Source organism: Otolemur garnettii, unplaced genomic scaffold, assembly GCF_000181295.1.
Source record: "Otolemur garnettii isolate 467f Iridium unplaced genomic scaffold, OtoGar3 scaffold00052, whole genome shotgun sequence".
Taxonomy (NCBI): domain Eukaryota; kingdom Metazoa; phylum Chordata; class Mammalia; order Primates; family Galagidae; genus Otolemur; species Otolemur garnettii.
The window spans coordinates 12,292,640-12,306,833 of record NW_003852447.1 but is presented as its reverse complement, the minus strand read 5'-3'; the positions used below and the strand labels follow the sequence as shown (position 1 = coordinate 12,306,833).

The following is a 14,194-nucleotide window of genomic DNA, read 5'->3' as shown; positions in this document are numbered from 1 at the left end:
TGAACATACTCACATCCTATGTACACACCCGCACCCACACACGTAGTGAGAAATGCAAACCTGTGTTCACCAAAAGACACGCATGAATGTCCACAGCAGCATTATTCATAACCAGCCAAAATCTGGAAACAATTCAAACGTCTACCATCAGCAACCGTGGCATATTCATATTACAGAACACCATCCAACAATGAATGACCTACTGCCCCATACAAAGTGTGGCTGGATCTCACAAACAAAATCAAGGGAAAGTGGTCAGACATACGAATCCACATAGAAAAAGCAGTAGAATGGTGGTAACAAGGGGGTGGGGGTAGGAAACTGGGGAGACATTGGTAAAAAGATACAAAATTCCAGTTTCATAGGGAGGAATAAGTCTCAACATTGGGATTCCAGTTAACACACGTAATAATGTACTGCATACTTAAAAATTGTGAAGGAAGTAGATTTTAAGTCTTTTTGCCACAATTAAATGATAAATATATGAGTAGTATATGTGTATGTTAATTCAACTTGGTAATTCCATGGTGTGTGTATCAACAGATCTTGTTGTACACGATAACATGTACAATTTTGTAAATTAAAATGAATGCAAAATTTTTAAAAAACAAAAAGCCACCTAAAGGTTAGTACAAAAGTATGAGAAGTCAGTCCAGTGGCTGCCATGGAGAAGCAGCTGGCAGGGGGCAGGAGGGCGGGTGTGGGGGTGCCGGGGTCGCTGTCTCATTTCATCTAAGATTAAATGCATGTGCTTCTTACATGGAAATTCACTAAACTGCACCCACAAAATTTGTACTTGTTTCTGTGTTTATATTACTTCAATAAAATTATTTTTTCAAGAAACCAGACCCATCTAGATTCCTCTTCCTGTGCAAGGTCAAACAAGGGAGCGCCACTGAAACTGTCAGCTGGCATCAATGTATCTCAGCAGTCAGTCCTGGGGTAAAGCATAAGAAACACCACGTCACGTTCCCCCCTTCAGACCTGCTCCCAACTCTTTTGCTTGTGAGCCTGTGATTCTGAAGGAGTTGGACTCTACTGGCCAACAGTCTATTAAAAAAATTGAATTATTAAGTATAATAATCAAACGAGACACCCCGAGAATACTCTGTAACCATAAACAGATATCCCAACATTCATTCTATGTCATACCACGGCAGAGGGTCAAAGGGCAGGGAGAACTTGAGGAGACTGAAGAAGAGTGTGAGGAGCCTTGGTGGTGAGTTTTAAGAATGGGGGGGGAGGGGTCAGTAGCACAAATTCTTTACGAAATTTCATTTTGAACTCAAATAGGAAGTCATCCTCCTTTTCATTCCCACAGTTGTGGCACCAGAGCTGCTCTATCTTAAGTTTTAGATCAAGAGCAGAGAGCTTCCCAGTTCATGTGAAATGATACGCACTGTTCACTTTGGAGGCATCAAGTTTTCTATGCTCTCAGTTTTGCTCTCATTCTGTCTTGAGCTGCTTTCTGATTCTCTTCATGCAATTTGAAGTTTCTCGGCATATGTGTCTCTGGATGTCTTAGGGCTCTCGTGGTCCCAGGTTAGGAATTAGGCCCTATTCAGGCTACGAGGTGCCTGGAATGCCAGGCTCAGCCCCACACGGATTCAGTTCCTTTACAGTTTTAGTCCAAGGACTAGCTTCCTTCATTTCCTGGAAGCCTGTTAGAAACACTCTTAACTCCCTTTATCCTCCCAAGACCCAGTGAATCAGAACCCGCAACTCAGCAGGACACCAGGTGATCACATGTACAAAAGGTTTGACAGGCACTGGCCTTGGTCACATGGCTGTGACCTGACAGCCTCAGGGGCCTATGATTAGAGGTTTATCCTAAACAGTCTCTGTGACTGGCCTCTCCCCAAACCTGGGCCCATTTGAATGGACCACAGTTCTAGACCTCATACTCTATTTTACAAACTCTAGTCACATTTTCCTAGAACTTGGCAGTGGGCACAAAGGAGGGAGGGGACACGAGATGGAAAGCCATGTCTGATCTCATTTCTCAGCAACTCTTAGACAAAGGGCAGGAGGTAACATTTGAGAGCTGAAGCAGGAACAAAAGGGGAGTCTGCTGATGGCTGCCACATACTACTGTGGGGCCTCACAGAAGTTACTTCACCTCTCTCCACCTCAGTCGGGTCAGCTACAGAACAAACGTAAGTGACTGTATCTACCTCTCATTGTTGCGAGGATTAAAGCAATCAACATTTGTAAAGTGCTTAGAATGGTGTACAATGTTAGCATACCCAAATACCTTATCTTTAATTATCTGACGTTGGGGCAGCATCCCAGCATTGTAACAAAGCGAACAATCTTCTTTTTTGTGAAATCACCAGTGTTCAAGACTCAAACCTCCCAGTTCATGAAAGAGTCAAACAAGAAAGAACAGGGTTCTCTAGGTAAATGTCAAATAAAAATGGCTTCTTTCTGACAAAAAACAAAACAAAACTCAAGACTAAATACTGAAGGGGAGTCCCATTAGAAAAGCATCTATCCAGCTCAACATTTTTTTATTGGGTCTTTACTGTATTCCAGACATGCGGGATTGGTACACTGAGGAAGGAGTTCACAGTCTAGAGAACAAAGTTTGAGAGCAAAAGCTATTCCTAAAGAAGGTATCTGGGTTTAGAATCCCTTGTTCCATGTTTAAAAATCAACTAGTAGATAGACTGGTGGGTGTGTGGTTGGAAATATCAGCAAAGGATCTGGAAGTCTCATTTCTCAGTAGGTGAAACTGGGAGAAATGTCCACTTTATTAGCTTTGAAGCTCTTGTATAGGTATCAACTTCGTGTCTTCAAGGTAGAGTTTTTAATGATTGTTACAGTTGTATAAGGATTTAATTCCAAAAGGACTTACTTCAGGAATACCCAGTTTTATACTCCCAGCTTCTTCTCAACCACAGGACAGCTTCCTTATTGCTATTTAATGATAGGGTACATTAAATTCTTCAAGAATAATATTAACTTTTCAACCAGTAGGGACTTCTGGCTTTCAGCTTAGACAGAATGAGATAACACAGTCCTATGCAATCTCGAAACAAAGAACAGCTTGCTTATATAGACCCTATGTGACCAAGCTTAGTTGGTTATGGAAGGTGATGGGACAGTAGCACACATATTCACCTGCAAAGTAATCAGATAATTCTCACTTCTAAACACCACTTCCACCTTCTGGAAGGTCAGTAAGTCCCAGTAAAGCCTAACATATTAGGCTTTAACCCAGATACCTTATCTTTGATTATCTGTTGTTGGGGCAGCATCCTGGCATTGTTAACAAAGTGAACAATCTTCTTTTCTTTGAAATCACCAATGTTAAAGACTCAAACCTCCCAATTCATGAAAGAGTCAAACAAGAAGGAACAGGGTTCTCACAGGGTAGAATTACTACTCTTAGGAAAGTGATGAAAGTCTAGATATGAAGACTGGAAACTAGTTTGATTTATTGCACTTGTGGCTTTGTTAGTTTAAGTCTTAAAAACAATCTGTATATATTGTTTCCCAGGAGAAAGTTAAAAGGATACGTTGACTTAATTGAAATGTAAACACAATCCCTTATTTCCTCCCACTTCAAAAGATACAGGAGACAGAAACAGAACAAAAGTTAACCACCACTAACTCACCTTGGGTAACCTATGGGGACACAGTGGAAGCCAGCACTGCAGAGGAGTAGGGTGTACTTTGCAGGGGTGCATGGTCGTAGAGCCCACCATGCCCACAAGCCAACCACATCAGGCAGGCAGGCCAGTAGCATGAAAACTCGTCCCACACAGTGACAGAGGAAGCTGTGGCTCAGGAGGGTAAGTGGCACAGGCTCTGGGTGGGAGGATCACAGCCAATGTCAGCTTTTAGTTCCTCACCAATTGCTCCCCATTAACCTAATTCAATGGAATCTTCCCAGAGTTAATAGACTCATGGAAGGCAAGCTAATAAAAGGCCCAGATTTTCCGAAGTCAACAATTAAGCAAATAATTTCAACTTCATCCCCGGAAACTTTAACTCGTGCTGCTAATGAAGTTCAAAGATTTGCATTTTAGGCCCCTTTATATTCTCTGGCTTTCATATGAGATAAATGTCAAGAAGAGAGAATGGAAAGCAGCTAGGCAAAGGTGGGCAGGTCCCACCACACCCAGGAACGGGGCAGCACCCACTGGGTCAAAAAGAAACTGACTCCCTGACAGCAGAGGAAAGACTCAACATGCTGACCAAAAATAATCCAGACTCAGCTGCGACTAGCCTGCAGACTTTACCTAAACTATGGTAATTTGAAAATTAGTAAGCAAATCAACTTTGTCCTGAGAACTAGGATTCATACCCTGTCTCCTTCATCCTCTCCCCACATCAACCTCACCCACATAAATCAAAAAGCTCTTCCCCTTGTAGTGGTTCTCAACCTGTGGGTCATGACCCCTTTGTAACAATGAAAATGCATCACAGCATTAGGAAGGTTGAGAACCACTGTCCCCTTGGCTTCCTTCCATACATTTTGTTCTTTAATCCTCACCATAGAATTCTTGGCCCCTATGGGCAGAAGGCAAATAACAATTAACACTCCAGGCACATCATGTTAGGCCCCTTTCTATGCCACCATCAGTCTCACTCTGACCTTACAGATAAGGGACTGTGGCTCGGATGTGACTTACCCTGTCCAAGGTGCCACAGCACGGTGATTACGGAGCCATGTTTCACACCCAAGTCTACCCTGTTCCAAAGCCATCCTCTCTATATTCCAAGTGTGATCCATAGAACAACAGTGTCCACCTTGAGGGACCTCGTTAAAACCACAGAATATCAGAGCCCACCCCAGACCCCAGTGAATCAGAATCCACGTTCTGACAAGATGGCAAGTGCTTCCTGAACACGTGTCTGAGAAGCACAGCTACACCACCCTGGAAAGAGAGTGTCTCTACCCAGGGCTCAAATGCCTCAGCCCCAGTAGGTTAAACCGCATTTATTATCACAACTCTCGGACTTAGGTTAGAAGGTGACCCTAAATTGCCTGGCATAGTTCAATCTTCACAGAGAAGCTAAACACCAGCAGCACAGTCAGCATGCCCTCTGGTGGGTCACACAAGGAGCCTAACTACAGAACACGTCTCCAGAGGGACATCCAGAAACACACTCAAATTTAAAGATCACAAGGCATTTGCCCTGGAAACTGTCCCACTGACTCAGGAGCAACTTGAAACAAAACCCTTTTGACTCCGAGAAAGGACTCCTGGATGGGAGAGTAACAAGACAATCCTAGAAGAGGCAAAGACAAACAAGGAAAAAAGAACAATCCAGACACTTTTGTCCCAGTACCTGAAAATTTGACCTGAGACTGAAACCTAACCCCTGGTGACTACTCCCCTCCTCCTTTGGCCCCAGCTGCCTCCTCCCTCTCCCCTCCTTTGATCCCAGATGCCCTCCCCGCTGCCCCCTTTCTTCTCCCCCCTTCTCCTCCTTCTTTGTTTTACTACTGAGATGTAATTCACACACCATAAAATTCACCCTTCTGAAGTTTCTGGTATATTCACAAAGTTGTGCATGCATCACCATAATTTAGTTTCCCGAACATTTTCATCACCCCTAAAAGAGACCGCACATCCATCAACATTCACTCCCCATTCCCCCTTCTCCCCAGTCCCTAGAAATCACTAATCTACTTCTGTCACTACAGATTTTCCTGTTTTTGACATTTCACAATGGAATCACAGTATGTGGCCTTTTGTGCCTGGCTTCTCTCCATGTAGCATGTTTTCAAGGCCTGTCAACATTGCTGCATGAATCAAAACTTCACTGCTCTTTATGGCGGAATGGTTTTCCAGCGTATGGATGTACCACATTTTGCTTACCCATGCGTCAGCTGAGGAACATTTGGGCTGTTTCTACTTTAGGGCTCTTCAGAACAAGCCTGCTATGAATATTCATATACAAGTATATGAATGGACATGTGCTCAGTTCTATACCCAGGAATGGAACTGACCATTAGGTAGCCAAAATTTAACATTCTTAGGAATTGCTGAACTGTTTTCCCAAGAGGCTGCTCCATTTTACATTCCCGTCAGTAGACTCATGTATAAGGAAGGGTTCCGATTTCTCCACGTCATCCACTTGTTATCACTGGTCCTTTTGGCCCTAGCCATCCAGTGGGTGTGAAGTGGTATCTCAGTGTAGTTTTGACTTGCTTTTACCTAAGGACTAAGGAATACTTCCAGGAAGCTCTGTCCCATGCTCACCCCCTTGCTTCCATCCTGAGTGCTGTGCCTCCCCCCCTGCTAACCTTCAACTCCTTCTCCTGTGAACACTAGAAATGATCTGCCACGTCAGTGCATTTACAGAATGAAGAAAGATCTGAATAGGTGATTTGGCCACCACCACAGATTCACCACACCATGCTAGGCACATTCTTTTTTCTTGTATGTGTGGAGATTTACATGTAGTCACAAAAACAAGTCTTGGCATTCCCACTTCATGATGCCCCAATCTCAGATGCTACCCAAATTTACATTAGCACAATACAGCTCCTTCATGGAGATTTCCTTTGTATTTGTTTTTTGTTTATCACCCTGGGAAGAGAGCTATGGCATCACAGCTCACAGCATCCTCAAACTCTTGGGCTCAAGTGATCCTCTCGCCTCAGCCTCCTACAGATGCTCCCCACAACTCCTGGCTAGGTTTTCTATTTTTAGCAGAGACAAGGTCTCTTTACTCTTGCTCAGGCTGGTCTTGAACTCCTGAAGCTCAAGCAATCCTGCTGCCTCAGCCTCCAAGAGTGTTAGGATTACAGTGATGAGGCACCATGCCCAGCCTCATGGAGATTTTCTTAGCCATCACCGCTTAAAATGTACCTCTCTACAGTGAAATAAAAAACCAGCAATCACTTTCAGAGTACATTCATCAGTTAATATCTATATTTAATGAATGGCCCTACACTTTAGGGATTACACTAGGCGAAACCACCTCATCCATAGTCCCCAAGTTACAAACATCCACAATTACAAATGGGGGCTAATACAGATAATAGGTAAATGTTACTGTTCCAACTTACAGATTCAACATAAGAACAAACCTATAGAACACTGAAGTTCTTGCTCCCTTTTATTTAAGCAAGATGCCCAATGTTCAGGAAAACAAATTTTGCTTATATTCAGAGACTCACATCTCTGATCAGTCTCTTGAGATGTTTTGTCCAGGTTGCTACTCAGTTTATCATATTGTTTCACAGACTCTTCAACCAATTTTGTACCTTCTTGGTTAAAATGTCTGAGTCCCTATGACAAGCCACCTAATTCAGCACAAAATTTTTTACTTTGCAAAGTTGTTTGGTTGATAATATCATTAGATTTATCCTACAAAAAGAGAATGGCGTTGTTGAAATGGGAAACCAAGACTCAAAGGTTATGTAATGTCTCAGGATCACACAGCTCTAAGGGGGCAGATTTGAACACAGGTTGTCTGGCTCCAGAGCCCAACGTCTTATGAATCTTCTCCATTGATGAATGATGCTCTGGCCAGCATCTTTACACAGCAGACTGACATCACATCTGCTGCTGAATGACCTTTGAAAAGATCATCTTTCCTTCTGAAAATTTCCCCGCCCTCCTCCAGATTTGATGTTTTGTTTTGTATCTTTTACAGTATTTAATTATACAGTGATTAAAATGAAATTTGTCTACTCGTATTCCTCCTACTAAACTATGTCACTTCGGGGCATCTCCTACAGCCTCTGGTCTACCCTTAAATTGGCCAATCAGCCTGTGATTCTGTTATGAAGCAGCTTCCCTTGCCTGGTACGTAAATAAACCATAAACATTATGTTGTTTAAAAAACAACCTACAGAACCTATCTCATTCCTAAGCCAGGGACTGCCTGTATCAGAATTGTCACAATGTACTAATTTAATCATGGCGACCTGAAAGATACAGATGTAACACTAAAAATGTTCAGTGTTCTGAGAAGCATTGACTTGAATAAATATAAACAAGTTATTGTTGCTGATATTGCTAACTGTCAGGCTTCTCAGGGTCTTTAATATAATGATGCACATGTTGAAAATCTCTGTAAGAGGAAAAGATAATAGGCAGTGCTTCCCAAATTGGTTTGTCCAAAGAGCACACCTATTAACATCCACACCAACAGCCTTCTTCCACATACTGTGGGACCTGCTGAGCTAATTCAATTGCCATTCAATTATTATTTTTTAATTGACATTCAATTCTATCAGCTGGCAGCATGGAGTAGAAACCATACCTTCTACCGGGGCAGGAAACTAAAGTTGCTTTATTTCAGGATGCCATCAATTGGTAGACACTCCATTATAAACAAGCCAGGTTATAGAAAAAGAAAACAAAAAAGAAACCATGCATTAAATGTGTTCATAGTTTTTAAGATCCATGTGGATTTGTGAAATGGGAGAGAAACATGTATTTTAGAATTGAGCTAGTCCAGTTTAACCGGGGTTTTAGTTTAAATGCTCCCTCTAGGAATGCTGAGAAGGGTGTTCTAGGAATTGCCTTGACTCTTCATGACCCAGTGAAAACAGCCTTGATGACCAAAGAGAAATAAAGTGTCATAAAACTATCTCACAACAAACTTATTAAAGGGAGTAAAGATACCATGTACTGAAAAAAGTGAACAACAGTGATAAGAGGTTTCCCTCACACCGGGAAAAAAAAAAAAATCCCAGCAGCAAAAAGTCGGGGTAACACCCAAAATATAAACATCAAGTTATGGGAAGGAATTTTAAAATAGAAATGTTCCCTACTTATATTAAGTGGGAGAAAACATTTAAATCAGCTAACGAATCTTAAGAATGACAACCTGAGGGCTATTCCTTCACCCAGTGCTAATTGCTGTCAGGAAGACAGGTTTGGGCCTTGAAGTTTTATCTACTAGAACATTAAGTGGTACACTTGAGTTTTTGAATAGGTTTTTGATTTACTGATAGGTTTCTCTAGTGCTAATCATTTTAAAACTAAAACAAAAACTAAAACAAAGCACAAATGTTTGGCTTAGATAAAGCATGATGGTCAGCTGGGATCCCATTTGGCACAACACCAGTTCAAGTGCTGACTGCCCTCCTCGAACACCTAGTCTGTTTGGGTGCTACGTTATGTAAACTTTATTTCTTCCTTAGGATGTTATTTCAGAAACCCTCCTGACTCAAGCAGGTTCCCAAAGCCTCTTTGATGCATAGCAGTTAAAATTCAAGGCCACAATCTAGGTCGTAATAAGTCATAGCAAGCTCTCAGCACAGAACCGCGATTTGGGAGAATACAAAAAGAGCTTAAGATTGGGTTGAGTCAAAATAGTACTTGATGGTAAATTAAATTACACAGGACACCACACTGACACTGTACAGCTGTCCCTGCAAGCTGGCCTTCCACCCCCTCAGAGAGAGAGGGTCACAGCCACTGTCAATGTCACCTTCCTTCAAAAAGTCTTTGCCAGATCTAACTACCAACGTGTATCTGTAAGGGGGTGTACTTCACACACACACACCTACCCCAAGGTCTGGATAAGCTGTCCATTCAAAGAAGATGAAGGAAACAATGCAAGTTCTTTTCAGACTTGCTCCTAAATGATTCAACTATAAGATTCAAGCTGTCAGAGCTGTATGTAATCTTCTTTGCTTAAACGTCTGAGGTCCCCAAAAGAAAGAAATAAGGTAGTCCATGCACTACATGTATGAATCAGGCCTAGTTCCTTATGTTGACCACCTCCATATGTTGACCAGTTCCTTGGGTGATCACCTTACAGAGGTTCTACTGTGGTTAGAAATGCAAATGCTTAGACCTCCCCCTTAGAGCTAGAGAATTAGACTCTGGCAGTGCAGTGTCTAATCTGTGGTTATCAAGCCCCCCAGGTGTTTCTGATCTCTTATGTGAGAACTGCTGCTCTACGATTAGGGAAGACCCAGCACCTGGAGTAGCCTGGGCGTGGGCTCACACCCTTATGAACTGAGTCCCAGACAAACTCACCTGTTCTCGCCTTTCACTAGCATTGACTTTTACTCTCATAGACTGATTTCACCCAACCTGGGTTGAATCCTCAGTTCAAGGTCACTGTTAGAGGTCACGTGAGAGCTCCCAGGTTCTGCTGACTTCTTCATCAACCTCACATCTCAAGCTAAGGCCTTGCTGATGTGCCAATTCTGGGGGCCAGGACCATGAACACTGATAAGGCAACCTGGTCATCTCCTGATCTTCATATTGCTACCTCCCTCAGATAAATATGAGGACTGGAGCTCTAACACTCAAAATCAAAAGAGAGATGAATTTCAGCATAGAGTAGGAAAACAGGTAAATAGTGACTTTCAAAGACTCAAGTAACTAAACCACTTGGTGAGGAGGACTGGATAGAAGGGAAAAGACTCAGCTGTCTTGTTATAATTAAGGATTAATTCAAATAATTGAGCAAAGAGCACAGAGATGATACCTCAGACTTGAATGGTGCTTTAAAATTTCTTAGCACTTTTAATTTCCATTATTTCATCCAAGTTTCACAACAAATCTGGAATGGAGGGAAGGGAGATAAGGCCACAATTATCCCCATTTGACAGAAGAGAAAACTAAAGTTCAGAGTGGCCAGTAATTTGTCCATCAGCACCGTCATCAGCTGTGAAGCTGAAACTCTTGTCTGTCTGACTCTAGACCGTGTAGCTATACACCATGTAATCCCCACAGCTGGAAATCTGCCCCAAAGCAGTCTGCCCCAAGGAAAAATCAGAGGAAAACGTGCAGCAGAAATGGTGAGCCCCTACGACCCGGGACTTGAGTAGTGTGAGGGTGTCCCTTTAAGAACTTAACACACAAACTCAACAGCCAAGGTGTTCAGCCAAAAAGGAAAAAAAAGGGAGAGTTATATTTCTAGCCTGCATAATCATTTCTGGACCGGTTCCCACTAGCAGCCTCCGAGGCGAACAGCGGCTCACTGCCGCGGCTGGAGCTCCTCCACCCCCAGGGTTATGACAGCGCAGCTCTGACTAGCGTGCGGGCAAAACCCCAAAACTCAAAACAAGAAGTGAAAAAAGTGGAGCCAGGGGAAAACGTCCTCATCCTCCACACCCTTGCCATCTGCACAATGCCAGTCCCAGGGTCCTGGGGTCGCCCGGACGGCGATTTAGAAGCCGGTGGAAGGAGGTGGAAGCTCCCGTGGAACCACCGACCCTATTCTTTCCCACCTAGTCCCTTAGGAGGCAAATTAGAAAGAGAGGGATTCATTTTGAAGTCCTGGTGCCTGAACCAAAGGCAGATACACCCCAGGCACCCTCGCCTAAGAAACAATGTCATTCCAACTGTCCACCTGCAGGTAGTGCGCTCTGAGGAGATGAATGGGGTGGGATAGGAGGGTGGGGTTAAACCCTGGGGAAGGCTAGAGGGAAATTCCTGCTATCCACTTACTCCAGCCACGTTGCCCGCCGTGTGTGTGTGTGTGTGTGTGTGTGTGTGTGTGTGTAGAGATGGGGGGGAGGAGGGAGGGAGGGAGGGAGAGAGGATTCTGCCGTGCAACGCCAGTGCGAATTCAGAACCAGGCGCCCTTGACCACCTCTGAGGTTTGGAGAGGGGTCGCTGCCCGGTGCTGAGCGCCCTGGGGTAAGGAAGCCTTGCCCGCCAGAAAAGCCCGCCTCAGTTTTGGAAGCAATGATTTCCCTAGAAGACTCCAAAGATAGGGGTGATTCGCGGGTTTCTTCCAGGGGTAAGGGAGCTCAGCCTAGGGATGCAGCGCCCTACTGACTTCCCCAAATTAGGGGTCCCAAGGAGGCACCCTCGGGCCCATCCTGCCGCAGGGGCAGTGAGGAAAGAAGGCTTTCGTCCTCAACTTTTTCTTGGAGAAAACTGCTCCGCTCCGCGGCTTGCCCAATCCTGCCCACACACTGGGTCCCAGTTTGGGAGCGAAGCTGGGACCTTGAGTCCCTCTCCGCTGGCACAAAGCAGCTGCGCCGGGTCGCGCAGCCCCCTCTCCAGCCACCCGCCAACTTGAAAGCATCTTTCTGGGCGTCTGCCTACTCCTCCAGCCTCGCAGCCAGGTCCCTACCCTGGCCGGCCGCATCGGACAGAGGGCCAGGCGCCCCAACAGCCACGGCGGCTGCAACCACATCCCCCAGACCCTGCTTGGCCTCCGCCTCGCCCACCCGGGTCTCCACGCCCGGGCCCTACCGTGCAGCCTGGCTCGTGTCCCGGCCGTGCCAGTGCGCGGCACGCGTCCCAGCCGATGAGGCTCCTCCCCGGGGGCTGCCCCGCGCGGAGCTCCGGGCTCCGAACAAGGCTCAGCCGACCCGGGTGCTGGCTCGCCGCCGCTCGCGGCTCCCGCGCGGGCTCCCGCTGCCGCGCGCGAAGAGGGAGGGGTCGGGGGGAAACTCCAGGCAACTCTAACTCCGGGCGCCCGAGCTCCAGCTGCAGCTGTGCGCCCGCCAGCCGCCGAGTGCCAGCGCCCGCGAAGCGAACCTGCCCCCGCGGCTGCCTCTGAGCATGCCCAGTGCCGCCGTGGGCGAGCCCGAGCGCCCTAACCCGGGGCAAAGAGCAGCTGCTGGGGGCCTGGACGCGCCCCAGGCTACCGAGCGCCCGGAAGAGGGGGAAAGGGCAGGGCCAGGGTAGGGGCTGGAGCTTGGAGCAAAGGACCAGGGAGAAACTGGTCAGTGAGTCAAGGCCACTGCGAGTTTCACGGCCTGTGGGAAGTTTGTGGGCTTGGAAGGTGGGCTGCTTCTGTAAGCCTCTCTGTAAGACTATTTTGGAAAGGACAACCAGAAAACATTTATTCTCCTGGAAAGAACGAGTGGACCCAGCAGATGGGTTTTTAGATGGTGCACGCATTCCTTTATGCTTAGGGTCTCAAACTCAAGAAGAGCTCATGGGGCCTGGCTGGCGATGCAAACGAGTGAACTGGGTAGGAGCTGAGCTGGAGAGAGCCTCAAAGGCAGGGCCATTGTTCGGCTGTAAATGCCCATTGCTATCAGACAAGAGGGTGGACCTGAATGCTTTCCCGTAAATTCAGCCACAGTGCAAAAATACGTGCCCTTGCCTCTTGTATTCACATCGTATAGGACATCCTAAATAGGCAAGAAAAAGGTCTAGAAAAAAAAAGTTGGACCTAGACTTGTAAGATTTTTTGATTTTTCAAGAAACGATAGCTGGATTTTTTTGTTCATGTAAAATATCCTTATTTAAAAGTATTAGTAACAAACTCAAACCTTTTCCAAGCACTCTGGACCTAACAGAACACGTCTAGGTCTCCTTCTGGCTGAGCTCCACAGACACATGGGTTTGAGAGCTGTGATTCTGCATTCCGTTAGCAAAGAGGTGCTGAGTGCCCACTGTGGCTTGGAAAGGCGCTGGAAAGGATCCAAGATGATTCAGACTGCCTTCAAAGTGCTACCAGTTTCTAGGGGAAATAGGTTTTCCTGACAGTAGAGAGCACATGTAAATGCTCGAGTATTCAAGAAGAGAGAGGTTACTCCTGTCGAAAGGGGATGTGAGAACTAACTTTTGAGAAAGATCAGTAGCAAAGGGATCTGAGTGGGGATCTGTAGAATCAGTAATGACGTCCCTAGAAAGTATTTTGGAGTGTGACGCAAAAGGAAAAACCAGTTAATGCTGACCCTGTCTTTGTTTGAAATTTTGGTATTTTTTTCATCATGCGTTTTTGGCATTTTTTGTTTGTTAAAATGTTAACCTTGATTACTGAGTCCTTTGGTGAACCCTTAAATTTTGTGTCCCAGCTCACCCCTAGCCTGGCCCTGCTGAGGTGTTGGTTGGACTATAAAGGGCAGGAATTAACATAGTGAAGTGGGAACAAGGGTTGAGTAGTGGATGGGGCTTCAGGCAGAGGGTCTGATTGCCAGTCTATGGTGCCGCACTTTATTTATAGGCTGTGTGGAGCTAGCAAAGATGCTAGGGGGAAGAGAATGAGGTAATCCATACTGAACTCTAAGAAGATGGGCCTGGCAGCAGACCCAGGAAAGTGGTTTTGGGGGCGGGGGATGGAGATACCTAGGGCATGGTTACTGTTGTAGGTTTATGAAAATCAGAGAGAGTTCCCTGATAAAGTCACATATGTTCTCCGTATCTCTGGAGAGACAAGTGGTGGGGCTAATCAATGGGGCTATAGGATCCTGCTCTAATCCTCAGTCCTTTCCCCAGCAGATTTCCATGGGCAAGCTGCATTTTCCTCATCTTTGAAATAGCAATTCTGTTTTTATTTCAACTTCTAAGCT

The 14,194-nt window shown here is 45.4% G+C and overlaps 1 protein-coding gene across 1 annotated transcript in view; it reads right to left on the bottom strand.

Moving 5' to 3' along the window:
• Positions 1–12,408, bottom strand: part of STXBP6 (syntaxin binding protein 6) — a 254,299-nt gene extending 241,891 nt beyond the window's left edge. The window contains exon 1 of the mRNA XM_003791994.3: positions 12,141–12,408. The gene's annotated coding sequence lies outside the window, so the exon portion shown is untranslated. The remainder of the gene's footprint in view (positions 1–12,140) is intronic.
• Positions 12,409–14,194: the final 1,786 nt, after the last annotated feature.